General features: G+C 36.2%; 2 long non-coding RNA genes across 2 annotated transcripts in view; both read right to left on the reverse strand.

Moving 5' to 3' along the window:
* LOC111090025 overlaps positions 1 to 25222 on the reverse strand; it is a 135151-nt gene that overhangs the window by 12062 nt on the left and 97867 nt on the right. The window lies entirely within an intron of this gene.
* LOC111090024 overlaps positions 5451 to 25222 on the reverse strand; it is a 38395-nt gene continuing 18623 nt past the window's right edge. Inside the window, exon 3 of the long non-coding RNA XR_005370457.1 lies at positions 5451 to 5784. This is a non-coding gene — a long non-coding RNA (uncharacterized LOC111090024). The remainder of the gene's footprint in view (positions 5785 to 25222) is intronic.

A 25222-nucleotide genomic window follows, 5' to 3' on the forward strand; every position in this document is an offset into this window, starting at 1 on the left:
TGCATGACTCATAAAGAACAGTTATTCTTAGCCTTCCCGTCACAAGAGATAAAGCTCTTTTGTCCCATAATACAGGCTCCTATTTAAAAGGAAAACCCAAGGTCCATTCAAAGCTAGAGCCCAATAATAAGCTCTCCTAATAGTACCTGCCCCAAACCCCTGGAGTTATATTGTATTACTCTTTACAAGCGTAGAATGTAATGCAAAATTTTATTGTGCGTGGCTTTTTCATTTGTTAGAGTTGTGCCACCTGGAACAATGGGATATACTTAATGTAGTAGCAATAATTTTAATTCAGTTATAAGAATCACCAGTTTAGCAGTACAACTCAATACAATTAAACATGCTATCCTCTAGAGAAAACCCATCACCTTTTTGGATCACTTCTTTAGAATCAGATCTCCTACTCAAACTTCAATCTAATATTATTTTATGTTTTGGGTCAGCCTATCTTGCTTCCCAGAACCAATAAACCAATAAAATTTGGAAGCCATTTGCTAAAGGAGAGAACCACTCTTTGAAGGATTTAATAGCACGAGGTCAAAGGAGACTAAAAGGACTTTGTTTGAATTAAAACATATTTTATTTCCAGTTTGCTTCTGAACTGGTTTCTTGCACATTCTTAGACTTTTTTCCAAAAGGAAAAGTGTAAGCTGGACCACTGTACCAGGTCACTGGTACCTTTTCCCCTTGATTCTTCTAACCGGTTTTTTTTAATTATTATTCTTTTAACATTTATTAAACATTTTTTAACACTTTGTGCAGTGCTAGCCGGGCATTATAGACAAAGTGATAGAAGTATTCCAGGAACTGTCAACCTAGAAGGGAGGACATGATGATGTTACAATAAGATGGTGGTAAGCTATGAGAATGGGAAGCTCACAGGATTGTATGAAACTCGAGGAAGATGCCCAGAGCGCCCCTAGGTCATAATAAGCCTTTAGTAAAGGACTACCACTCTAATTCGTAGAAAAGTAGGGCAACATATGCATCCATCAATTATTCCTGGAGTCAGTCAAAAATAAGAGGATGGTTCTTATATGTGCTTCTCTTTCTGACTAGGAAACTTCCTGGACTATTCCCCTTGGTCTCACTTCATCAGCTCTCTGAGGAAGCCGTGTCTGACCACCTCTTTCCCAAGTCTGGATTAGGTACAGTTTCCTTACCTCCTGGAATACCACCTTGAACTTTCTCCTGCAGTACTTGTAATGCGAGTAAAACAGGGTATACCCAATGACTTATCTGTCTCAAAACTATAGTTTTATTTTATATTACCTCTGGAATCCCTATTCTTGGGATGGGATGGGATGGGATGGGATGGGATAGGATGGGATGGGATGGGATGGGATGGGATGGGAGGAAATTTGTCAATTGAAGATAATTCAGCCTCTTTCAGGTTGAAACAGTTTTCTACGTGAAAATATTTTTGTCAATCCAAAGCTCCAATTCTACACTAGGGCTGTGTCTGCCTTATCCAAAGAAGGAGTCTTTCTGGACTTCTCCCCCCAGATGGCATATGAAGGAGAAGCTTATTATGTTCATAGTGACAGAGCAGAGCTCTTGTCCACATGTCCTCTGGGTCTTCATTTGCCTGAAAGAAAAGTCTGTCATCTCGTTAGGTCAACATTCTGGTGTCCCCTAACATGTGGCTAATTCTTCTGATTCCTGCGTTCTTCATTGTTGTTTCTTGATGGAATATTGAGTAGTTACAAAATGTTTATATATATATATATGACAAAGATTGTCTATGTATATATATGACAAATCTTGTTCTATTTCATATATATATATATATATATATATATATGAAATAGAACTCCCATTTACCCACCACCCAATTTAATAAAAAGAACTATACCTTATTTTTGGCATTGTTGTCTGCCATTTGCCTTTCATCTTACCCATTTTTTCCCTAGTCAGGGGGAGCATGATGTTGAATTTTGTTTTATCACTGGCTTATTTTTATTTATAGTTTTACCACATATGCTGGCATCTTCAAATTTGTTTTTTCACTAAATGTTACGTTCCTGAATTCATCCAAATTGTTGTGAATAACTGTAATTTATGAATTTTTCTCAAATACATAGTACTTGATTACATGAAGATATCAGAATGTGTTTATCACATCTACTAATAATGGGCAATTGGTTAGTTTCTAGGCTTGAGTTTTTGTTGTTGTTTGCTTGGTTTTTGGTATCTATAAACAGTATCTCCTAGTGAATATGTGTAAACCTCTTTTTAGAATACATACCAAAGAGTGAAATTGCTCTATTATAGGGTATATACATTTTCAGCCTACTAGAAAATGTTACTTTTCTCCCAAAGTTGTTATACCTATTAATATTACCACTATCAGTGCATAAATGTTTTGGTTGTCCCATAGGTATCTCATTATGGATTTAATTTGCATTTTCCACATTGCTAATGAGGCTGAATATTATTTTTTAAGTTACTGATCATTTATAATTCCTCTTGTGTAAAGTCAAGTATTTTGAAGTCTTTTGTCCACTTTTCATTTCTTTTGGATTGTTTTATGGGATGGGTGATATGTAGAAATTCTTTATATTTTTGGTATACATCCATTTTGCATTTTGTGTTTTGCAAATACATTTTCAAACCTATGGGTTTTCTCTTCTTATGGTATGTTTCAATAAGCATAACTTCTAATTATAATATAATCAACTTTGTATTTAATTTGGTAGGCATAATTGGAATATCTTATTTAATATATTTCTTTTTTAAAATTTTTTAATATATATTTCTTAAGACAAGAGTATCTTATTTGGTCTTCTCAATGTTGTATTGTTCTTTTACATTTAAATCCTTAACTCACATAGAAGGAAATGAATTTACCTTATCTACTTAATTCCTATTTGGAAGGAGATGACTTTTGTAAATTTCTTTTTTTCTACATGAAAAACCAATTGTCCAGCCCTACTTAATAAAAAAACATCATATTCTTTCTCCAGTGATCTCAGTACAATCCTTACTATAAATCAGTGTTCCATACTGTCTGGGATATGTTTCTGGAAACTTTTTTTTTTCTATTCCCGTGGTTCATTTGTCTGTCTCTGCACCAATGTATACCATCCTAATTATAAAGGTTTTATTGGTTTTCAAAACTTATAATGGATGCTCGATTTCAATCATTGATCCTTTTCTTCAGGAGAATTTTGGCTATTCTCAGGCTTTTCTTTTCAATATAAAATTTAAAATTAATTTGCTAAGTTTCACAAAAATATCCACTGAGAGGCACGCCCGGGTGGCTCAGTGGTTTAGCACTGCCTTCAGCCCAGGGTGTGATCCTGGGGTCCCGGGATCGAGTCCCACTTCAGGCTCCCTGCATGGAGCCTGCTTCTCCCTCTGCCTGTGTCTCTGCCTCTCTCTCTGTGTCTCTCATGAATAAATAAAGAAAACCTTAAAAAAAAATCCACTGGGATTTTGAAATTTACATAATATTGAGGCTTTGAAGTCATAAAAGTGGTCTGTCAATGCAAATTTCTTTAATATCTTTCAACAAAATTGTAGTTTTTTTTCTATTATGGTCTGACACATCTTAAGTTATACCTATGCCTAGATATTTAATGTTTATCAAAGATATTATAAGTGGCATGTTATTATTACATTTTCTTCTTTCTTGTTGCCTGTGCTTAGAAAACTATTTTTTTATTTGATTTTGTATCCAGAAATATTGCTAAACTCCATGTTGCAAATAATATATTTTTTTCTTTCTTTGCAATTTTTATAACTCTCACTTCTTTTCCTGCCTTATTGCCTTAGACATGAAATTGAACAGAAGTGGTGCTAGAAGTGGTCTTTTATTATCTGAAAAGGAACATTTTTAATATTCTACTCTTGAAATATTTGGGAAGAGTTTTGTCTAGATTCTATTTATTTGTTAGAGTTCTTTTTTATTCCTTACTGGGTGTTTTTATCAACCAATGTTCAATTGCATCAAAAGCTTTTTATGAATCCATTGAGATAATAATCTAATATTTTATTTTTTAATTATTTTTTAAAGATTTTATTTATTTATTCATGAGAGACACAGAGAGAGAGGCAGAGACATAGGGAGAAAGAAGCAGTCTCCATGCAGGGAGCCCGATGTGGGACTTGATCCTGGTCCCCAGGATCATGCCCTGGGCCAAAGGCAAACGCTCAACTGCTGAGCCACCCAGGCGTTCCAATAATATATTTTAGATTTAATATTAAAAACTACTATAATTGACTTGCTAATGTTTTTTAAATATTTTTACTGACTTGCTAATGCTAAAGTTTGATTGCTAGAATAAACCAAAATTGTTCATGATACATTTGCCTTTTAATATATTCCTAGTATTTTTTTGCTAGTATTGTGCACAGAATTTTTGAATTCATGTTCATGAATAAGATGATTCTATAGAGAAAATTCTTTCTCTTTCTGTTCTTTCCAGGTTTTGTTACCCGAGGGTAATTTGGCCTTCTAGAATTATTGAGGAAGATACTTTTTCTTTTTCCATTTTGTACTCTCTGCAATATTATGTGTGGAATCAAAGCCTTTGCTCCTTGAATGTTTGATAAAACTTGCCTATAAGACTGGATAAGCTGTTTTAACTTAGAGAAGGTTTTAATTACTAATTCAATTTATGGTGTTTGCATTCTGTACAAATAGTTGGAATTTGCCACATATTTCTTCAAGTTTATCTGTATTATCTAACATTTCCAATCAGATTGTTGCGATGACTCTCTTATTTTTTTGTAATCTTTGGTACATCTCTGATTATAGCTTCCTTTTCCATTTCCCACCTCTTTTATTTTATTTGACCAAGCTTTCCAGAGGTTTCTCAGTTTTGTTTTGTTTTTTAAGGATTTAGTTTAGTTAATAATTTTTGATGTTTGTTTCCTATTTTTTTAAGTTTTTCTTTCCATTTTTATGAGAGTGGCTTATTTGTGTTTTAAATCATTTAAGGTGGGATTTTTGTAGTAAATTTTTTTATTATTTGCAACCATTCATATCCTCCTTCCCTATAAAAGGATTGTATTTCTTTGCCCACTGATTGTAGTCTAAACTCTGTAACTTGCTTTGAAAAATGGAACATGAGCAGAAGGGAGAGGGTGCCAGTTCTTTTACTTCCAATTCTGTGTGGAAGCTTTAAGAGGCATTGAGAATTGCTGGCACAGAAACCAAACTTTTAGTCACAGAATGGGAAGACAGCAGAGCAGAGCCCATCCTATTTAAAGCGTGTAGCTGAACCGTGGGTGACTCAACATTCTGTGTAACATGAGCAAAAAATGAATTTTTGTTGGTATAAGCACTAAGATTTTGAGCTTATTTGTTACTATATAGCAAAGTTGAGAAAAACAGATATTGGTATCTTAAGGTGACATGCTCCTGTAACAACAACAACTAAAATCTATGTATTGACCTTGGGACCAAAGGACAAGTTATAAAGGAACCATTTATTAGAAGATGGAAAAGGAGCCACAGTATGCAGTGGCAAAGCATTTAGCAAACTGTTACCTGTAGTAACTTAGCAGATGATCTACCCAATGAATGAGTGGCTTTGGGAAAATAGGTTTCAGGATTTCTTCTTTAGAGGTGGTGATGAATATAGTTTGATTCCAGAAGGGAGGAAACTGAATATTTTTGATCAAGATAGCAGGCGGTAGTATATTTCCTTGTAACACATCTCAATCCACTGACTTTGAGCTTGGGCCTGGACTTGCTTTGACAATGTGCCAATTCTGAGTAAAAACTGTGAGGTGCAAATGAGTTTCCACCAGCTCTCTGGTTCTTCACCTTAGCTGTAAAAACAAGAACAGACTGGTCTCCATAGAGGGTCTTTCAGCCTAGATCTTGGAATAAGAAGACACATGGAGCAGAGCCACAGGCCAGAGCAACATTGGGGCCAAGCAGTAGCTCATATCCAACTATATGTACTTTGAGAAAGAAAGAAATTTTTATCATTGTAGAATACTAAGACTCCTGACTGTTTTGTTACCATAGAAAAACTAACCAAAATAGATGCTTAGCTCATTATTTTTCATACTTTCTTCTTTCCTAATTAAAAAAATTCAAGTTATAACATTTTTAAGTATTGCTTTAACTGCATTCTATAAGTTTTGATATATATAGTATATTCATAACCATTCCATTCTATTTCTAATTCCTATTTTCATTTTTTGTTCCATATCTAATTTAAGGTGAGTTTCCTAATGTTCAAATATGTGGGAGAGTTCTACTCATTTTTTTATTGATTTCTAATTTGACTATATTTCAATAAGAAAAGGTATCCCAAGGACGCCTGGGTGGCTCAGTGGTTGAGCATCTGCCTTTGGCTCTGGGTGTGATCCTAGGTCTCGGGATAGAGTCCCACATCAGGCTTCCTGCGAGGAGCCTACTTCTCCCTTTGCCTGTGTCTCTGCCTCTCTCTGTGTCTCTCATGAATAAATACCTAAAATCTTTTTTAAAAAAGAAAAAAGAAAGAAAGTAAAGGTAGCCCATATTATACCAATCTTTGAAATCTCTTGAAGCTTTCATCAGGGCTCAGTGTGATACAATTTTAATAAATGTCACAAGTGCAGTAGGGAAGAACATATGCTGGTACAGAGGTCAAACCAAGCAAGCAAGCAAAAAAAACCAAACAAACAAACAAACAAAACAACAACAACAACAAAAAAAACCGAACCAAACAAGCATACAAAACAACAACAACACAACAAAACCCGTTTGTATCTTCAAAGTGATTGATACATATGCTTCACCTACATTCTCCAGTGTGCATCAAGGAAATTTTCATCTGGAACCAGTGTGTAGAAAACCCTCTGCCAGGAGAAAGGTTTAGTGCTAATAAAAATTATTAAAACATTTATGCACTCCAACAAGGGGTTGGATGGGCTGGAGGGAGAATGGTGGGAACAACCACTGGCTTGGATAAAGAACATGGACATATTTGAAAGAAATATGGATTTGGAGATGTTACCATGCCTCTCCCTCATCCATCCTCCTCTCACCAATTCCCTATGCAGTAATTGAAACACTGCCAGTCAGGAAGAAGAAGTAATCATGTGATTTTCCTTCCTTCCCTCTCTCCTTTCTTCTCTTTCTTTCTCATTTATTGGATATCTATTGTATACTAGGCACCATGATGGATATGAAGATGAATGAGTCTTAGCTTCTACCTTCAAACTGTTATACATTTATTAAGACACCAATAACAAGCATACAAGGCAAATTTATCGCAAGGCACAATGTTTTGGGGAACAGATGAGAATCCAGCCAGAATGCCCCAGATGGAGAAAGGGTGCTAAATAAGAATTTGCCTGGATCCTTAAGAAAATAATCTTTCCTAGAGGAAGGAATAGTTGGATAATTATAGTGTTTTGATATCTGCCAATGCCGTAAGTTTTCCTATAGATAATTACACAAATTTTCTTTTATTCATTAACTTTCTACTCCAGATGTGACATATATTAAAAATGATCTGTATTCTTTATAAAAGTCCTTTGCAATAGAAGTATATAGTGAGCCACATAGTTAATTCAAAACCTTCTAGTAGAAATATTTTTAAAAAGTAAAGAAATAATTAAAATTAATATAAAGATATATTTTGTTGAACTTAACATGTTCCAAATATTATTTAAATGTGTAATAGTGAACACGAAAATAGTAATGATAGTTTATGATCTTTTTTGTTATATTACATCTGATATTCAGTGTATATTTTCCATTTACACTATATTTCAATTCACACTAGCCTTATTTCAGGTATTTATTAGTCACATATAGCTAATGGCTAGCATATTGGATAGCCCAGGTTGAGTAATTAAATCATGGCTAAATAGTTAAATATTTATATTGTTTATAACAGAGGTAGGAAGGAAGAAAATACAGTAATCAGGAAAACAGTTTGTGAAAATCAAAGAGGTTTGTACATTAAATGTCTAAATAAACTTGAGAACAACAACAAGAATAAAGGCTATATATAAAATTCAAGTTCAGGTTCAGAAATAAACAGATCTCTTTAAGAAACTGATAAATTATTGTTTCTCCTATTTATATGAGATGACTTTTGTTTTTTAATTTACGTCAATGAGTTTTAAATTGTCTTGTTTACAGGGTGGAGAGTTCTTAATATAATAAGTCATCACAATAGCAAATGCAATGACTTTTTGGCCTTGCAGAGAGGAAATCCTATACTATAAGGGACTGCGGGACTTCAGGGTGGAGCCCTGTTATTCTGCAGAATAAACCAGTCAGGTTAATCAAGGCCTAATTCAGAGCCAAAATGAAAATAATGACTGCTTGGGTTGAACCCCGTGTGATGTTCTGAGAATAGGGCACACATTTGATCAAATCCTAAACTTCATTAATTGAGCAACTGACATATTCAGTGCACTTTGTTATTTCCTGGGATTAGTAGTTTTATAAACCAGTTTCTCATCCACAACTAACCAAAATATTCCAGAATGTTAGCAGTTTGTGTTTTTGTTTTTGTTTTTTAGGGAAGACTCAAGAATAAATCAAATTTCTTTGGTGATCAGCATACCAGACTTCAATGAATGCAGAATTATTAGAAAAGAAGTAGATACAGGTAAAAGGAACATAATTTTCTGATCTCTGCACTATGAATTTTAAAGCAAAGTCAGACTACTAACAGAAGATATGAGAAAATTCTGGAATGTATGACTAAGGGGTAGACTGAGGAGATAAATTCATGTGAGCCATGTGACAAAGGAAAATTTAAATTGAGATTATTTGAGCTTTGAGTTAATAGTCCCAGTATATCCTAAGATGTGATTTTATTCACAGTCATTCTCAATTTATGAACCTAAACAAGAAACACCCAGACTTCATCTAGATATTCTGAAACATCAACCTAAAAATCCATTTGCCAACTCCTTCTGGGGCTCACTTGTTCATAGATTCAAGAATGACTTTGATTGGAGATCAAAGTTTCCAGGTTATTCTTGTTTTCTAATAAAAGTCATAGTCCGTGATAGAATCTTGGTACAACACTGCCAAATTCTTCTGCATCTCAAATAGAGCAGAGTGTGAGATAATCACCAGCATCACCCAGATGGTCCTCAAGGAGCCCTAATTAAATGCCAAAACACAAAAGGTCATACGCTAAGCAGATAGAAGATAAATATCATCACCTCATCCTCATAGTGGCCTCCCAGGCTTCTGTGACACACTAGCAATGTTTGAATTGTTGTCATCAATATATATTAAAACAACAACAACAACAAAACTTTGCACAGGACTTGGTGTCCTTCCAAGTTTCATGTAGTATGCAGTTTGCAAAGTGAGCCCAACCTTAACTGTACCCCCCAGCCTCTCTCACTAATTATTCATTAAGCTTATTTCCCAGCCGACTTCTCATTTCCATAACCTATTTTCCTCTTCACCTTTCTACCTCTCTGCTCTAGTTTTAAATTTTTTTTCCTTTCTTACTTTCTAATGCAAAAGTACATTATGTCCCTAGATAGCACATTTTTTATATTCAGGTTAATATTCTTAGACTAAAACATTTATCTATACCACCAATGGTCCCTGAAGCAATCTTGAGATGGCAATCCATTTAAAGCAGAACTCCAGTCTAGATGCAAAGGCACCATCCCTCAGCTATAAAAGGGGTCCAAATTGCATTGTAGTTCTTGTTCATGTTATTTATTTTAAAGACTATGGAGCTCCTTGCTTAACATGTAACCAAAAAGGTCATCTTTGCCTTTACATTTTTGGTAAATTAAGTGGTTGAGGAAGGTAACCACCTTGGACAGGGAATCTTGTCCTCTGGTACAAGCCTCCAGCATATTATTGGCTGCTGGATCATGAAAAATTCATTCACCTTCCCCAAGCCTCTGTTTCTTCATATGTAAAATGGGAATAATAAAGTACCCACATTAGCATTCTTGGGAGCATACATGAAATAGTATGGAGTTCCTCAGACATGAGGAGGACTCAAGAAATTAGTTGTGTTATCCTACCATCATTACTATCATTAATAATACATTGGTATTATTGTAATGAGCACATCATCATTGGGAGAATAAATCTCCATGGAGTCCATTCAGTGTCCAAAATACAATCTTGAAAAAGGATGATCAGATGGTGGGAGCTGTGACTGGGGGCTGGAAAGAGGCTATCCCAGTTTGAATAGAAAATAGAATATAAATGCTTGATTCTTTCCCCTTATTTACCACCTTGCACGTTACGTTTGGTTAATCAATCTCTTAAATCTATTTTAGTTGATAGCCTTCTCCATTTTATCCTCTTGATATTTATTTGTTGGAAAAATTGAGTCATTAGATCTTTAGAGTTTCCCTCAGTCTGTATTTTGCTAATTGTATCCCTATGGTATAGTTAGCAGGTTCCCGTGTTCTCTATCAGATTTAGATTTGATCTTTTTTTACAAGACTTCTCTATAGGTGATGTTGAATTGTTCCATCAGGAGGTACACAGTCTTTCTTTTAATTTTATAAGCTGCCAATGATGCTCAATGTCTGGATCGCTGATAGGGATCAGTGGGGTGCAAGGGGCAGTGAAAAGGTAATGCTGCAATTCTTACCATTCGTTTATTTATTTCCTAGAATATTTCAAAAAAGAGAAATGGTCTCATCTACCACTTGGTTTCCCAAAGGTACAAAATAGGAAAGGCACAGTATATGCTTGATCCCTAACTCCTCTTCTATTTTTTACCAGTCCTAAAAATAATGAGGCTTCCTAGCATTCTGGGACCAGTAGATTTTGCTTATCATTATTGACTTATTTTTTGTAAGTATTATCTGTAAGTATTATTATGAACCTGTTGATTTAAGTATATTTGGTAATTAAAGTTATTGCAGTTTGCATCCTATTGTTGATCAAATTGTTTCATCTTTTTTCTGATAACTGATTTACTGTAATATATGGTTACTTGCACAGTAACTAAAAAATCAGAAAAAAATAAATATAAAGAGACTTTGAAAATAACAGAGTTTACATAGTTGTATATGTGAAACATTGTTCAAACAACTATATCATATTTTTTTCTAATATTATTAGAATTGTTCCATCTTTTGCCAATGGATCCTCTTTAGGTTGATTCTTGAATCCTATTAACATGACCTTCATAGTATTTGATAACTTCCTTGCTAATTAGTGTGGTAAAATATTTCAAACTCATGCAGCACATTTTTTTGTTTCAAGCACTTTGGTTTGTTTTTGTGGGAAACTGTATTTCAAGACAAAAGCCTGGGGATCCCTGGGTGGCGCAGCGGTTTGGCGCCTGCCTTTGGCCCAGGGCGCGATCCTGGAGACCCAGGATCGAATCCCACGTCGGGCTCCTGGTGCGTGGAGCCTGCTTCTCCCTCTGCCTGTGTCTCTGCCTCTCTCTCTCTCTCTGTGACTATCATAAAAAAAAAAAAAAAAAGACAAAAGCCTGAGTGCAAGGGAGCTCATTGCTCTTTGATTAGTCATGTCTTTTAGGCCTTTCCATTAGACTAAATAAAAGTTCTGCACTCAGTATCACCATGGGGGTGGGAGGTGGGGCATGGGTTCCCCCACACATCTAACAAAGCAATTTTTAGACACCATATGGATGTCTTCAATTTGACTCAATTCTGACACCACCTATCCAGAGATAGCATCAGATTCTACACTACAAAATTGTACCTCAACACAAATACTTCAAATGCCAGTCACAAGCCCAGGTTGTTACCTGTGCTCCTGAATCACCTGCTACAGATTAGAGGTTCCAACAACTCCTTCCTTGAGTTTGATTAATTTCCTAGAGTAGCTTTTATCCTACTTACTTACTTTTTAGTAAGAGAAACATTTTACTTACTAGGTCACTGGTTTATTATAAACAGATGTAACTCAGGAACAGCCAAATGGAAGAGACACACAGAGTGAGGTACAGAAAAGGGCTTGGAGCGTCCATGCCCCCCAAGTGCACCACTCTTCCAAACTTGCACAAGGTCACGAACCCAGAAGCTCTTTAAATCCTGTCCTTTTGGGGGTTTGTAAAGGCTTTATTATACAGGAGTGATTGATTAAATAATTGGCTATTGGCAGTTGTTTCAACCTCCAGCCCCTCTCCCCTCCATGGAGGTTGTGGTCAGGGTCAGGGAGTGTAATTGAATGTTCCAACCCATTAGTCACAAGGTTGGTTCTCCTGGCAGCCAGCCCCATCCCTAGACGAGTTCCAAAAGTCACCTTTACCACAAAAAATGCCACCTTTCTCACTCTCATCACTTAGGAAATTCCAAGAGTTATAGAAGCTCTGTGCCAGAAACAGTGGACAAAGACTAAATATATATTTCTTATTATAAATTACAGTATCATACAGAACTAGGATTTATTTTTAAGATAAATTACGTCAAGATCCCTACTGTTAGAACTGAATATTTGTGTCCCCAAAATTCAAAAGTGGAGATCCTAACCGCCAAGGTGATGGTTGTAGACAAGGGCAGATCTTTGAGGTGATCAGGTCATAAGGATGTGATTAGTTCCCTTGTAAAAAAGACCCCAGAGGATTCTCTAGCCCATCTTCACTGTGTAAGGATACAACTAAGACAACCATCTTGCACATGAAGAAGTGGTCTCTCATCAGACACCATATCTGCCAACATCTTGATCTTGGACTTCCCGGACTTCAGAACTGTGAGAGATACATTTCTGTTGTTTAGGCCACCCACTCTGTGTATTTTAAATAGCAGCCTGAACAGACTCAGATACCTATTGTATCTTCCTATTTAAATTTGAGATTGTAGGGTTTGTATTTAACTTCTCCTGTCTTATACTTTTATTTCCTGTCTCCTATTATGAGGATGGCGGTCTGACTCTCAAGGACACAGGGTTAGCTGAATTAAATCATCACGTAACTACTGACTTGTCTATTTCCAGATTAACATATAACACTCTTAGAATAAAATGCCAGCAGAATAAAGCCAGGGGTTTTAAAGTCACATGAAATGAAATACTTCTTCACTGTGTGGCTGTGCCACAAACTGAATATACATATGCAAGTTTGTGTATGTGTGTATGCCTTTTTAGTGAATTTTTAACTCGGTCAAAATTTTTAACTCGGTCAAAATTTTTAATAATGCAAAATGTTTATGTAGTTCCAAAATCAAATCTATGAATAAGGTATATTTAAGGGTTTTATTTATTTACTTTAGAGAGAGAGAGAGAGTGCTTACAAGTGGGAGGAGGGAGAGGGACAAGTGGACTTCAGCTGAGTCTGGAGCTCAGTGCAGGGCTCAACACAGGGCTTGATCCTATGATCCTGATATCAACTCTGAGGTCATAACCTGAGCTAAAATTAAGAGTTAGAAGCTCAACCAACTGAGCCACTCAGGTGCCCCAAGGAGTCTAGATTTTATCCCTGTTTTCTCTAATCTATTTTCTCCTTCCTCTTAGAGGTAACCTTTTTTTTTTTTTTTTTTTTAATGTTAGGGTTTTTTGCTTCATTGTTTTATTTACATAGCATACTATACTTAGATAAATGTAGTATACCACACACATTTTCTCCATCTTGCTTTTCACTTCACAGTATATTCTAGACATATCCATAATACTGTATGGGGATTTTCCCCATTCTTTTAATAGCTGCATAGTGCCCTCATTGGATGGTTATGATATAGTCTACTCAACCACTTCTTTTTTTATGTATACTTGAGGTGGTTCCAGGATTTTGATAAGATAAACAGTCTTTCAATAAACAGTCTTGAGCAGATGCCTTTTTAATTTGTGCTAGTGCAACTTTAGGATTGATTCCTAGAAGTGGAGTTGCTGGGTCAAAGGGTAAACGCATATGTGATTTCTAGATGCTTCCAAACTCCTTGCCATAAATATTGTACCACTTTGCATTCACATTGGCAATGTATGAAAGTACCTATTTTCCCACAGTCATGCCAACAGAGCACATCACCAAACTTTTGGATTTTTGCCAATGAAGCAGGTGAGAAATTTTATCTTGATGAGTTTTAATCTGCATTTCTCTTACTATGATCAAGTATAATCATCATTCCGTGTTTTAAAAACCATTTGCATTTTTTAACTATTCATTTTTCTAGCTTATTTTACCTATAGAATCATTGGTTTTTTTAATTCTGTGGTTATTTAAGTATTAGGAATGCTTGTGAGATAAACTGAAAGTATTTCCCTCAGTTTGTCATTTTTCTTGTGTCTTGCAAAAATTATGTATGAGTGTGTATGTAAAATATATATAGGCATGCATATATACATATGTAATACATGTGTACAAACACACTGTTTTATCTACTCTATCATTTTTGGATTTAGAGTCATATTTAGGAAAGTTTTACCCACTTCTATTTATAAAGGAATTCACACATATTTCCTCCAGTATATATATGGTTTCAAATTTTTATATTTAAATCTCATAATGTGGAATTTATCCTAGTATATGGTTTGAGGAATTAATCCAGATTTATCTTTTTCCATAAACTATTTATCTTGATATCATTTATTTTACGAATTCCTCTTCTTCTGTTATTTGGGATGCCATGTGTAGTAGGTAGAATAATGTCTTCTCCCCACAAAGATATCCATGTCCGAATCCCTGGAACCAAAGAATGTATATACATGGCAAGGGATAATGAACTAACAGATGGAATTAAGCTTGCTTATCAGCTGACCTTAAAATAAGGAAATTACTCTTATCCAGGTTGACTAAATGTAATCACAGGGTCCTTTAAAGTGGAAGAGGGAGGCTGAAGAGGAAGTCAGAGTAAGAGAAAGATTTGAAAATGCTACTCTGTTGGCTTTGAGGGTGAAGGAGGTAGCCAGGAGCCATGGAATGCAAGAGGTCTATTGAAGCTAAAGAAAGAAGGAAGTAGATTCTCTCCTAAAACCTATAGGAGGAATGCATCCTTGCAGACACCTTGACTTTAACCCACTGATAACCATTTTAGACTTCTGACCTACAGAACTGCAAGATACTAGATTTGTATTGTTTTTAAGTTACTAAAATTGTGGTAATTTGTTACAGCAGCAATAAGGAACTAGTACATGCTCTTTATCAGAAACTAAATTTAGGAATCAATTTGGTTTTATTTCTGGATTTTCTATTCTGTTCCATCATTTAGTCTGTTGTTCCATGTGCCAATATAACACTATTTTAACTATAGAGGCTTTATAGTAAGTCTTAATATGCACTGGAGATGCCATCCTCTCCCTTTCTTCCCCAGTGTTTTCCTGGCTATTCTCACTTGTTTATTTTTCTAAGTAAAGTTTATAATCAATTTGTCTAACTCCGGGGGTGAGGGACTTAATGGTAGTCTTAGTATCAATAGCCTTTTAATCTTGGAAAATCACATACTTGATTTATCATGGAGACTTAGTGATTCATACAATGAAAAATAAGACAGGTGTACCTGGCATAATATGCCAGGAGCTATGGTTGAAAAAAGAAGTGTTAAAAAAAATTACTTGAAATTAGATGTGTAAACAAACAATCCCTTTATTATCAAGATTTTTTAAATGCCAAGTGACAGAAAACACATTCAAACTAATTTAAAGGCAAAAAATATTAATTGGCTCACACAACTGAATATTGCAAATGAAGTTGGGAGCAGGTATTCAAGTGACATCACAAGCAAGTCTAACCTCCTACTTTCTCATTGCTGTCTTCCTGCACACACACACCCCTTTCATGTCCTGGCTGCCTGTAGCTGCAGACATGTACTTTACCAACTTAGCAACTCCTGAAAAAAGAGTGTCTATAGTTTTAGCAAAAATTGAAAAATTGAATCTGTCTAGCAAGGAAGTGCAAAAAGATTTCAAATAATGATATAAGAATCTTAAAGATTAATGATCTTTCCAAGTAAAGAGAAGAGGAAAAGACTTTTCAGGGAAAAAAAAAAAAAAAAACATGGCAGAGTGAAAGAACGTGTTATGTCTGAGAAGCTCTGAGAATTCCATGCAGCTGCTACAGAGCTTGTGCAGGGAGATGTCAGGACTCAAGCCCGGAGAAGTAACAGATGGATCTTTCATGCCAGGTTAAAGAGTTTGCACCTGATCCTGAGTATTATCAGATGGTTTTAAAGAGGAGAAAGTTATGATGAGATTTTGTTTTAAGAGAACAGCCATATTGATTATTTCAAACTGGATTGAGCAGGAGGATAAAAGCAGATGACCCATGGGAAGGCTACTGGAGTAGTTTTCAGCAACATATGGAGAACAAGAGTTAAGGAAGAGTCACTGTTGTACACCTGAAACTAATGTAATACCAAGTATCAACTATACACCAATTAAAAAAAAAATGTTGAGGAAGTGAGAGGATTAGGTCATCTTTGTTTTCTCTGGAGAGTTTTCCAATTCAGCTAAATATTAAGGTATTATGTAAAACAAAACAAAACAAAACTTGTAGCCAAATAAACTGAGGTCACTTTGTTTACCAGGACTTTTTAGAACATTAGATATATTAATGTGTAAAATCAACCATTTCAAAACAGTAACTTTGTCAGTTTCATTCTTTTTGGTCATCATGCTAACCAGCTGTCTTTTTCAGCACTCTTTGAAAATATTGGATTACAGAGTAGAGAAAAAGGTACTAAGATATAAGATATATATGATAAATAATATAAGAAATAATATTAAAATAGGAAATAACAGAAATAGAATATGTAATTTATAATATATTAAATATAAATAATATATTTTAGCATGACTCTTCTCACTAAAATGTTTGATTGGATAATGTATGGCAAGTGTGTCAAAGAGCCTAAAAGTCAGATTGTAATAATTTTAAGTTGTAGCTCTTGACAGGATGTTGGGTAATAAAACATTTTATTTAGGAAAACTCATCTGTTTTTGCCAGAATTCTTTCTGTTCTTCAGTGTCTAATGCCCTAGTGCTTCACCAAATGCTATTGCTTTTTAAAAGCATTTACAACAAATATTTTTTAAGAAAAACAATATGATATAGTACCACAGCCCACCTCACCATCCCAAATAGGTAAGATTTCTTACTTTGCACTTCCATGCAGCCAGTGATAGCCACCCTCCAAGAGGGGCCTCCTGGCAATGATACTCCAAGCAAGAGCCAATGAGGAACTAAAGCCTCTTACCAATAACCATGAGTGAGCTTGGAAGTCCCAGTCAAGCCTTCAGAGTCTGTAGCCATAGCTGGTGTCTTGATGGCAACCTCATGAGAGACCCTGAGCCAAATCAGCATTGCCTCATGTGGTTCCATTTCTCTTACTCATTCTATCAAATTTCTAGTCACTGAGTTTTAAAGTGTTAGAGTCAACTTTATTCTGTTCCTTCATGCCCATGTCCATCATAAGGTATAGCTTCCTACTCTCTTCCTTTGTATTCTGGTGGCCTCTATTCTAACTGAGCTCTTAATACCTATTAGCCTATCACAGTAAATCCGCAGATCCCTTCCCTACCCCTCATGACCCTTCATTATCCTTTTCTCCCCATTTCTTCTGCACACAAATCCCAGATTAGTCATATTTACTTTAGCTGAGTCAGCATTTAAGGCCACACATGCTCTTGCTCCAGCTAAATTCTCCAGATCTGGCAATGACAAAAGCTAGCTTTGCAGGGTCCCTACGCATGTCTGTTCATTGGCCCTTGCCTGCCCCTACCACTGCCACCATGCCACCCTAAAGTTAATAATAAGTTAAAAGGGAATGCTCACTATGTAAATGAAACACGAAGATGAGATCTTAGCAACTACTTCACCAGATTTCCACTAAAGTTTTTTCTTTGTGTAGAAATTCTGTATCTATCCTTTTTTTCTTTTCATTACTTTTCTTCTTGTATACATGTTTTAAGTAATCTGGATTCTTCAGGGTATAATGAATTGAGTTCCTTTTTCCCCATTCCTAGAATCATTTTCTCATATTGATTCCACATGCAGTACTGTGGTGAAGAGCGTGGGTATGCTGTTCACACTGCCTGGAATCAAAGACCTGCTCTACCATGTACTTATTTTATGGCCTTGGGCAAGTTAATTAACATCTTTGCACCTCTGTTTCCTCATTTGCAAAAAGAGGATAATAAAAAGACCTAACTTACAGAATCTTTGTGAAGATAAGCCATTAGTTTCCAAAATATTTAAGGAACTCATACATCTCAAGAGGAAAAAAAATAGTTCAATTAAAAAGTGGGCTGAGGACCTAAATAGACATTTTTCCAAAGAAGACCTACAAATGATCAATAGATACATGAAAAGATACTCAACATCACTAATTGTCAAGGAAATGCACATCAAAACACAAGGAGATACCACCTCCCACCTGTTAGGATAGCTGTTATCAAAAAGATAATAAATAACAAGTGTTGGCAAGGACACGTAGAAAAGGAAACACTTGTATACTGTTGGTGGGAATTTAAATTGGTGCAGTCACTGTGGAAAACAGTATTGGAAGTTCCTTTAAAAATTAAAAATAGAACTACCCTATGATCCAGCAATTCTATTTTTGGGCATTTAGCTGAAGGAAATGAAATCAGGACCTCAAAGAAATCCACATGCATATTCATTGTAGCACTGTTCACAATAGCAAAGATATGGAAACAATTTGAGTCTTTACAGATAAATGGACAAAGAAGATGTCACACACACACACACACACACACACACACAGTGGAATATTATTCAGCCATGAGAAAGAAGGAAATCCTGCAATTTGCAACAACTTAGATGGACCATGAGGGCATTATGCTAAGCAAAATAAGACAGAAAGCAAAGAGTGCATGCTATCACTTATGTACAGTTTAAAAAGCTGAACTCATAGAAACAGAGCAGAATGAGTTTTGCCAGGTGCAGTGGGGAGGAGGAATGGGGAGATGTTGGTCAAAGTACAGTCTTCTAGTTATGAAATGAGGAAGTTTTGGGGAATCTAATGCACAGCATGTTGATGATAGTTAACAATGCTCTGTTATATACTTGAAAGTTACTAAGAAAATAGATCCTAAACGTTCTCACCACAATAAAGACATGGTAATTATGATAGGGGATGGAGGTTTTAACTAACCCTACTGTGATAGTCATCTTGCAATATATGCATATCTATCAACAGTTGTATATCTTAAATCTATACAATGTTATATGTCAATTGTATCTCAATAAAGTTGGAAAAATTAATGAAAAATCTATATTGACTAAAGCAATATCTGAAAAAAAGACATAGAGTGAACAGAATGAAGAATAAAAGTAACAAGAAAAGAAAGTGAACCAGGAGATCACAATTTAAATCAAGGGCAAACACATTACATGGTCCTTGAACTAGTGACACAGAGGGTCCAGAAGTGTGTCTAGAGTAAGGATGTAGACCCCAGAGAACTGAGCAAAATACATGTTGACTGTTGTCAGACTTTCATACTGGGTACACACAGCTCTGCTTCTATGTAGGGAAGCAGTGGAGTATGGTGGAAGGGGCTCTGGCTTGGAGCAAATTCAGTAATATAGGGCCCAGACTCTGCCACTCACTAGCTTTGTGATCTCTGATGACCCGTTTCCTCATCCAAGAGGGGGTAATATTACTGTCTTCAGAAGATGGTCATAAAGATTAAATAACTCTTCCATCGAGAGGGAGGATAACTAGGGGCACCTGGGTGGCTTGGTTGGTTGAGCGACCAACTCTTGGTTTCAGGTTATGATTTCAGGGTGGTAGGATCGAGCCCCATGATGGGCTCTGTCCTCAATATGGAGTCTGTTTAAGATTCTCTCCCTCTACCCCTCCCTAATTCCTTCCCCAAAAGTCAATAAGTAGATATTAAAAAAAAAATCACAATCAATCACAGACAATTATCATATGACCCCACTCATATGTGGAATTTAAGAAACAGAGGATCATAGGGGAAGGGAGGGAAAAAGAAAACAAGATGGAATCAGGGAGGGAGACAAACTGTCAGAGACTCTTAATCATAGTAAACAAACTGAGGGTTGCTTGAGGGAAGACGGGTGGTGGGGTGGGGAACTGGGTGATGGACATGAAGGAGGGCACATGATGGAAAGAGCACTGAGTATTATAGGAGACTGATGAATCATGGACCTCTACCTCAAAACTAGTAATGCATTATATGTTGGTTAATTGAACTTAAATTAAAAAAAAAAACAGGGATCCCTGGGTGGCGCAGCGGTTTGGTGCCTACCTTTGGCCCAGGGCGCGATCCTGGAGACCCGGGATTGATTCCCACATCGGGCTTCCGATGCATGGAGCCTGCTTCTCTCTCTGTCTGTGTCTCTGCCCCTCTCTCTCTCTCTCTCTGTGACTATCATGAATAAATAAATAAAATCTTAAAAAAAATAAAATAAAAAAAACAAAAGAGAAAGAGTATAACTAGTAATCTCTAACTTCCATACTAAGACTCAGATTGTACATATATTATTAACCATAACCCTATTTTTTTATTACTATCTCCCTACCATTAGAAAACTCAGAAGTCTCTCACACAAGTTGCTAGGCACACAATGTTTTTAGTGAATTTATTATTATATAAGTGATAATGGCAGCCTAATAATTAGGGGTGGCAAAGTGCAGGTAGGTAACCTCCACTTGTCATGAACCAGGCAGTGCTGTCCTTCTTACAACATTGTCATTGAGGGAGAAAATCGGCCTGATTTCAACACAAAAAGAAATATTTACTTGAAAACCTCTTAATGTTTAAATGTTGGCAATGATTCAAATATTTAAACACTTGTTTAGGCCACATGACGCCTCTCTGCAGGTCCAATTGCTGCCCCTAGCCATGAGTCTTTTTCCCTTCCATCTTCACCTTAATCCTTCTAGGATTTCAAAAGAGGACAAAAATATCCTTTAAAAGACTGAATGGTAGACTTCCAGGTAATCCTCCAGTGAAGAACTTGAGACACATAGAGGGCAATACATTTTCAGCACCCTCAAACCAGTTATGTAGACTTTCTTTTACTTTGCCTATTGTATATATGAAAGGTCTATTTTGGACCAAGAAGGCCTCTCTGAGGAGTTGACATTTCAACTGAGATGTCATCACGTAAAATCTGGAGGGAGACGACTGCAGAAAGAAAAACCCTAAGGTGGAAGAAGCACAGAGCATTCTAGGAAGATGAAGGAGGCTGGTGAGGCTACCATACAGGGAGTGACAAGGAGGGACAGGTACAGGGCACCTCTTGTAGGGCCTGGCCTGGAGGAAGCTTGGATTATAGTTTGAGTACAGTGGGAAGCCGGTAGCAAATGTTAAAAAGGTAAAAATATGACATAATTTTAATTTTGGAAGATCCCTTAGGCTACTGTATGAAAAATGTGCTAAAGAGCAGCAGGAGCAGAAGCTCCTGTGTTTCCAAAAGCAGTCAAGAGAAAATGATGACTTTGAGTAGGGTGGGATGATCGGAGCTGGAGAGAGGTGGATCAATGCAACTGCATTTTGGAGAAAAAGTCCCAAGATGTGACATGTGCATGAAACCAAAGGGCAGAAAAAAAGAAAGGAGTGTTGCCAGGGTCAAGTACATTTAGGAATGCAGGGGTGTGTGAGCATGTGTGTGTGTGTGTGTGTGTGTGTGAAATGTCTTCAGAAGCTGGTGGCAAAAGGTTGCCCATGGAATCATTTTCCCCAGAAAATGTCTCTTGGGATTTGTGTACCCCAGAATATGCTTTTTTAAACATCTAAGTATAATTTCAAAAAGTTAAAAAACATGGTGTTTATATATTCAACTCATTAATTAAGGAAACAGTAGATGGCAAAATTAGTTTAAAGAGCTTTTGAAATAGGTATTTTTATTCATGTGAATACAATTTCTGGGGCATCTGGGTGGTACAGTTGGTTAAGCATCCAACCAACTCTTGGTTTCAGCTCAGGTCCTGATCTCAGTGACTGAGATCCAGCCCTGGGTTGGCCTCCAAGCTCAGCAAGGGGTCTGCTTGAGATCCTCTCTCCTTCTCCCTCTGCTCCTCCCCTGCTCATGTGCACGTGCTCTCTTTCTCTCAAATAAATAAATCTAAATAAGATAAATAAATAAATTTGCTTGGATACAAAACCAATTAATGTCCTTACATTAATAATGTAGTCTTTGGGATTTTCAATTCTGTGACTCAAAAATCATTTGCTTCTCCACCAGACACTATTGTCCGAGTGTAATGATTAGTAGCATCCTGGTTTTGGAGACAAATTATATGGTTTTTCTATTTACTAAGTTCACATGTAAACTCACAAAATCTGGAGATTTAATCAAAAGTAAATAGCAAGTCCAACAAAGGTGCAGCTCCCTAAATATTAGGTAAATAATGTTTGGGTAGGCCTGTTAAAGAATGTTCTCTTATAACATTGAAAAGACATGCTGCTCTCTATTTTTCTTATTTCCAAGTTTGGGATCATTTATCTTAACAGACACTTTTATGATCATGAATAATCTCCAAAGATTATCCATGATTTACCATGAATACAACACACACACACACACACAAATGATGGTCTTAATGTGTTCTGGCTATCTCATTTACATAGATACAACACAAGATTTTAGCCTCCTTGAATATATAAAGCCCTGTGGTGTTAAGAAATTACTGAATTGTCAAATCACTATGCTGTACACCTGAAATAAAACACTATATGTCAATAATCTTCAAGAATAAAAAATTAAAACTAAAAATTACTAATGTCTGAGAATTATCTTTCATGTGGAAATATGTATAAGGAATCTAGGATTGTACTTTGAAAAGCTTCTGTGTTGTTAGTTCTCAGTACAGAGGCTACAAAACCAAGCCTGAGAAAATTATCTCCATAAATTTCACCTGCAGTAACTATCAATGTGGATGAATTCCTCTCTCGTCAAGGGTCCCAGTATCTGTTACACTACTAGCCTGACAGAGACCCAGGGAAGCCTGGGATGGGCTTCTCTGGTGTTGATAATTCTTCCCACTTAAGACAAGTATAGCTCTTACTGAAATGTTGAGCTATTTGAGAAATATTGAATGTACTAAACAAATATAATGGTTTCCAGCATCCCTCTTATTATAAGGTGAAAGAACAAATTTCATGATTGCTCTTGTACTCTCTGGGAGGACTCAATAATAATTTCAAGTATACAAGATATATTTAATTCTTACCCCCTCCCCCAATTTAGGGTCTTGTCTTGGAAGACAAAACCAAGGCATTAAAATATATTTGATCACTTAATTAACATAGGATCATGGATACCTAAAAAGAATAAATCATGTAATATTGGCTATGTATCAACAATAATAATAATAATAATATAATTTTAAGTACAGAATTGTAAGCAACATTAGCTTTTTTTAAGTAAGGAGCTCTTTGTTTTTTTTAATGATAGCAAGATACAGAATATCTACTGAGGAGATTACATAAAACATAAAACATAAACTTTTATTACATCTGCAAAGAGTAAAATATGCCAAGTCACACTCCATCTTCATAGAGAAAACCAGATTTTAGTGTTGCATGAATATAATATTTAGCAGTAAAAGATACACAAGCTCCTTTTTTTATAAATTATCTTCTGAATAAGTCCTTCAGTACTGAATATATTTTGCTGAAATTTAACATGTTCTATTTTCAGAGTCATTATTTTTAGAGATTATAAACTAAGGGAGTAAAATTTACTTTCTACAAGCCTTTTACAACTTCCTGTAGCCATACAAGTTATGTCTTTTACTATCCTCTTTCATTTTCTGAATAACCTGACACTTTACTTTGAGTCAAAATTATAGTCCCTTACCCTTGATAAGCCAAGGTACATCCATTACATTGATACACAGTTGTGCTCCTTTGTCATCATTGTTCCTAACATAATCTCCACCATTGTGCAATAATAGAAAAATATTTAGTGGTCTCTGCCACTGGTTCCTGGCACAGAACTTCTAAACCCCTTTAATTTCCTAAATGATAAAAGCACTAAAGCATCTTTTGTTCTAATATTTGGTCTTTGACCTTCGTTCCTGACACAGAGCTCCTAAATCCCTTGAAATATCCTGGATGATAGGAGTATCTTTTACTCTAACAAGCTGTTTCTTGGTGAGGTCCTAAATGAGAGCTGGTCACCAGAAAGACCAAGCCACGATTATAAGCTTGAAATTTTCAGCCCCAACTGCTCATTCTCCAGACACAGACTAGAAGTTAATGACCCATGATGCCTATGTGATGAAGCCCCCATAAAAATCTCCAAGGTATGGAGTTTGGAGAGGTTCTAGGTTGGTGTACACATCCAATACCAGAAACATGGAGCACCCCTAACTCCATGGGAACAGAATTTCCTGTGCTTGGGACCCCTCCAGACCTCACCCTATGTATCTCTTCATCTGGCTGCTCATCAGTATCCTTTACCATGTCCTTTATTATATGATAAACTGGTCAATGTAAGCATTTTTTGAGTTCTGTGAGCTGTTCCAGCAAATAATTGAATCCAAGGAGAAAGAGGTCATGAGAAACTGATTTGTAACCAAGTCAGACAGAAGTTGTGGGTATTCTGGGGACCTGCTACTTGTACCAATGGGCCAGTCTGTGGGAATGAGCCAACTCCAGTGATATGTGTCTCAACACCAGATAGTGTCAGAAATGAATCGAACTATAGGATGCCTCACTGATATCATGGAGAATTGCTACAGTGTAGGGGAAATTCCCCATACATCTGATGTCAGATATGGTGTGAGTGCAGCAGTAGATACGAGAGTAAAGGAGAAACACAGGCCAAAGGGTGACATTGTCCTTTACAACTGCCCATATTAATTATAATTTTGGCCAGATTAACTACCTTTCCATAGAAAGACCAGGGAGATAGGTAATTGTGACTGTGTGTCATCAACAAGCATTTTAGCATATTAACAAGTCTCGTGAATGGAAAGGAGTAAGAATTTCTGTTGGACTGTGGGGTGCCTGGGTGGCTCAGCCCATTAAGCACCCAACTCTTGATTTTGGCTCAGGTCATAATCCCAGGGTTGTAAGATTAAGCCCTGTCTTGGGCTCCAAGCTGGATGTGAAGCCTGCTTAAGATTTTCTCTCTCCCTCTCCTTCTGCATCTATGTTACTTAAAAATTATCTATATATCCAAGATTATCCATTAATTACCTTGATATAATAGTACTTCAAGAATTTTTGAAAGAAATATTTACCAATTTTGGAAATTTTTCTTAAGCTGACACATTATAGAACATAACTACTATTTATATAAAAACATTTGTCAAAAGTGTAATTTAGGGGCAGCCCAGGTGGCTCAGCAGTTTAGCGCTGCCTTTGGTCCAGGGTGTGATCCTGGAGACCTGGTATCAGGTCCCACATCGGGCTCCCTGCA

The sequence above is a fragment of the Canis lupus genome, chromosome 15, assembly GCF_011100685.1.
Source record: "Canis lupus familiaris isolate Mischka breed German Shepherd chromosome 15, alternate assembly UU_Cfam_GSD_1.0, whole genome shotgun sequence".
NCBI classification, from domain to species: domain Eukaryota; kingdom Metazoa; phylum Chordata; class Mammalia; order Carnivora; family Canidae; genus Canis; species Canis lupus.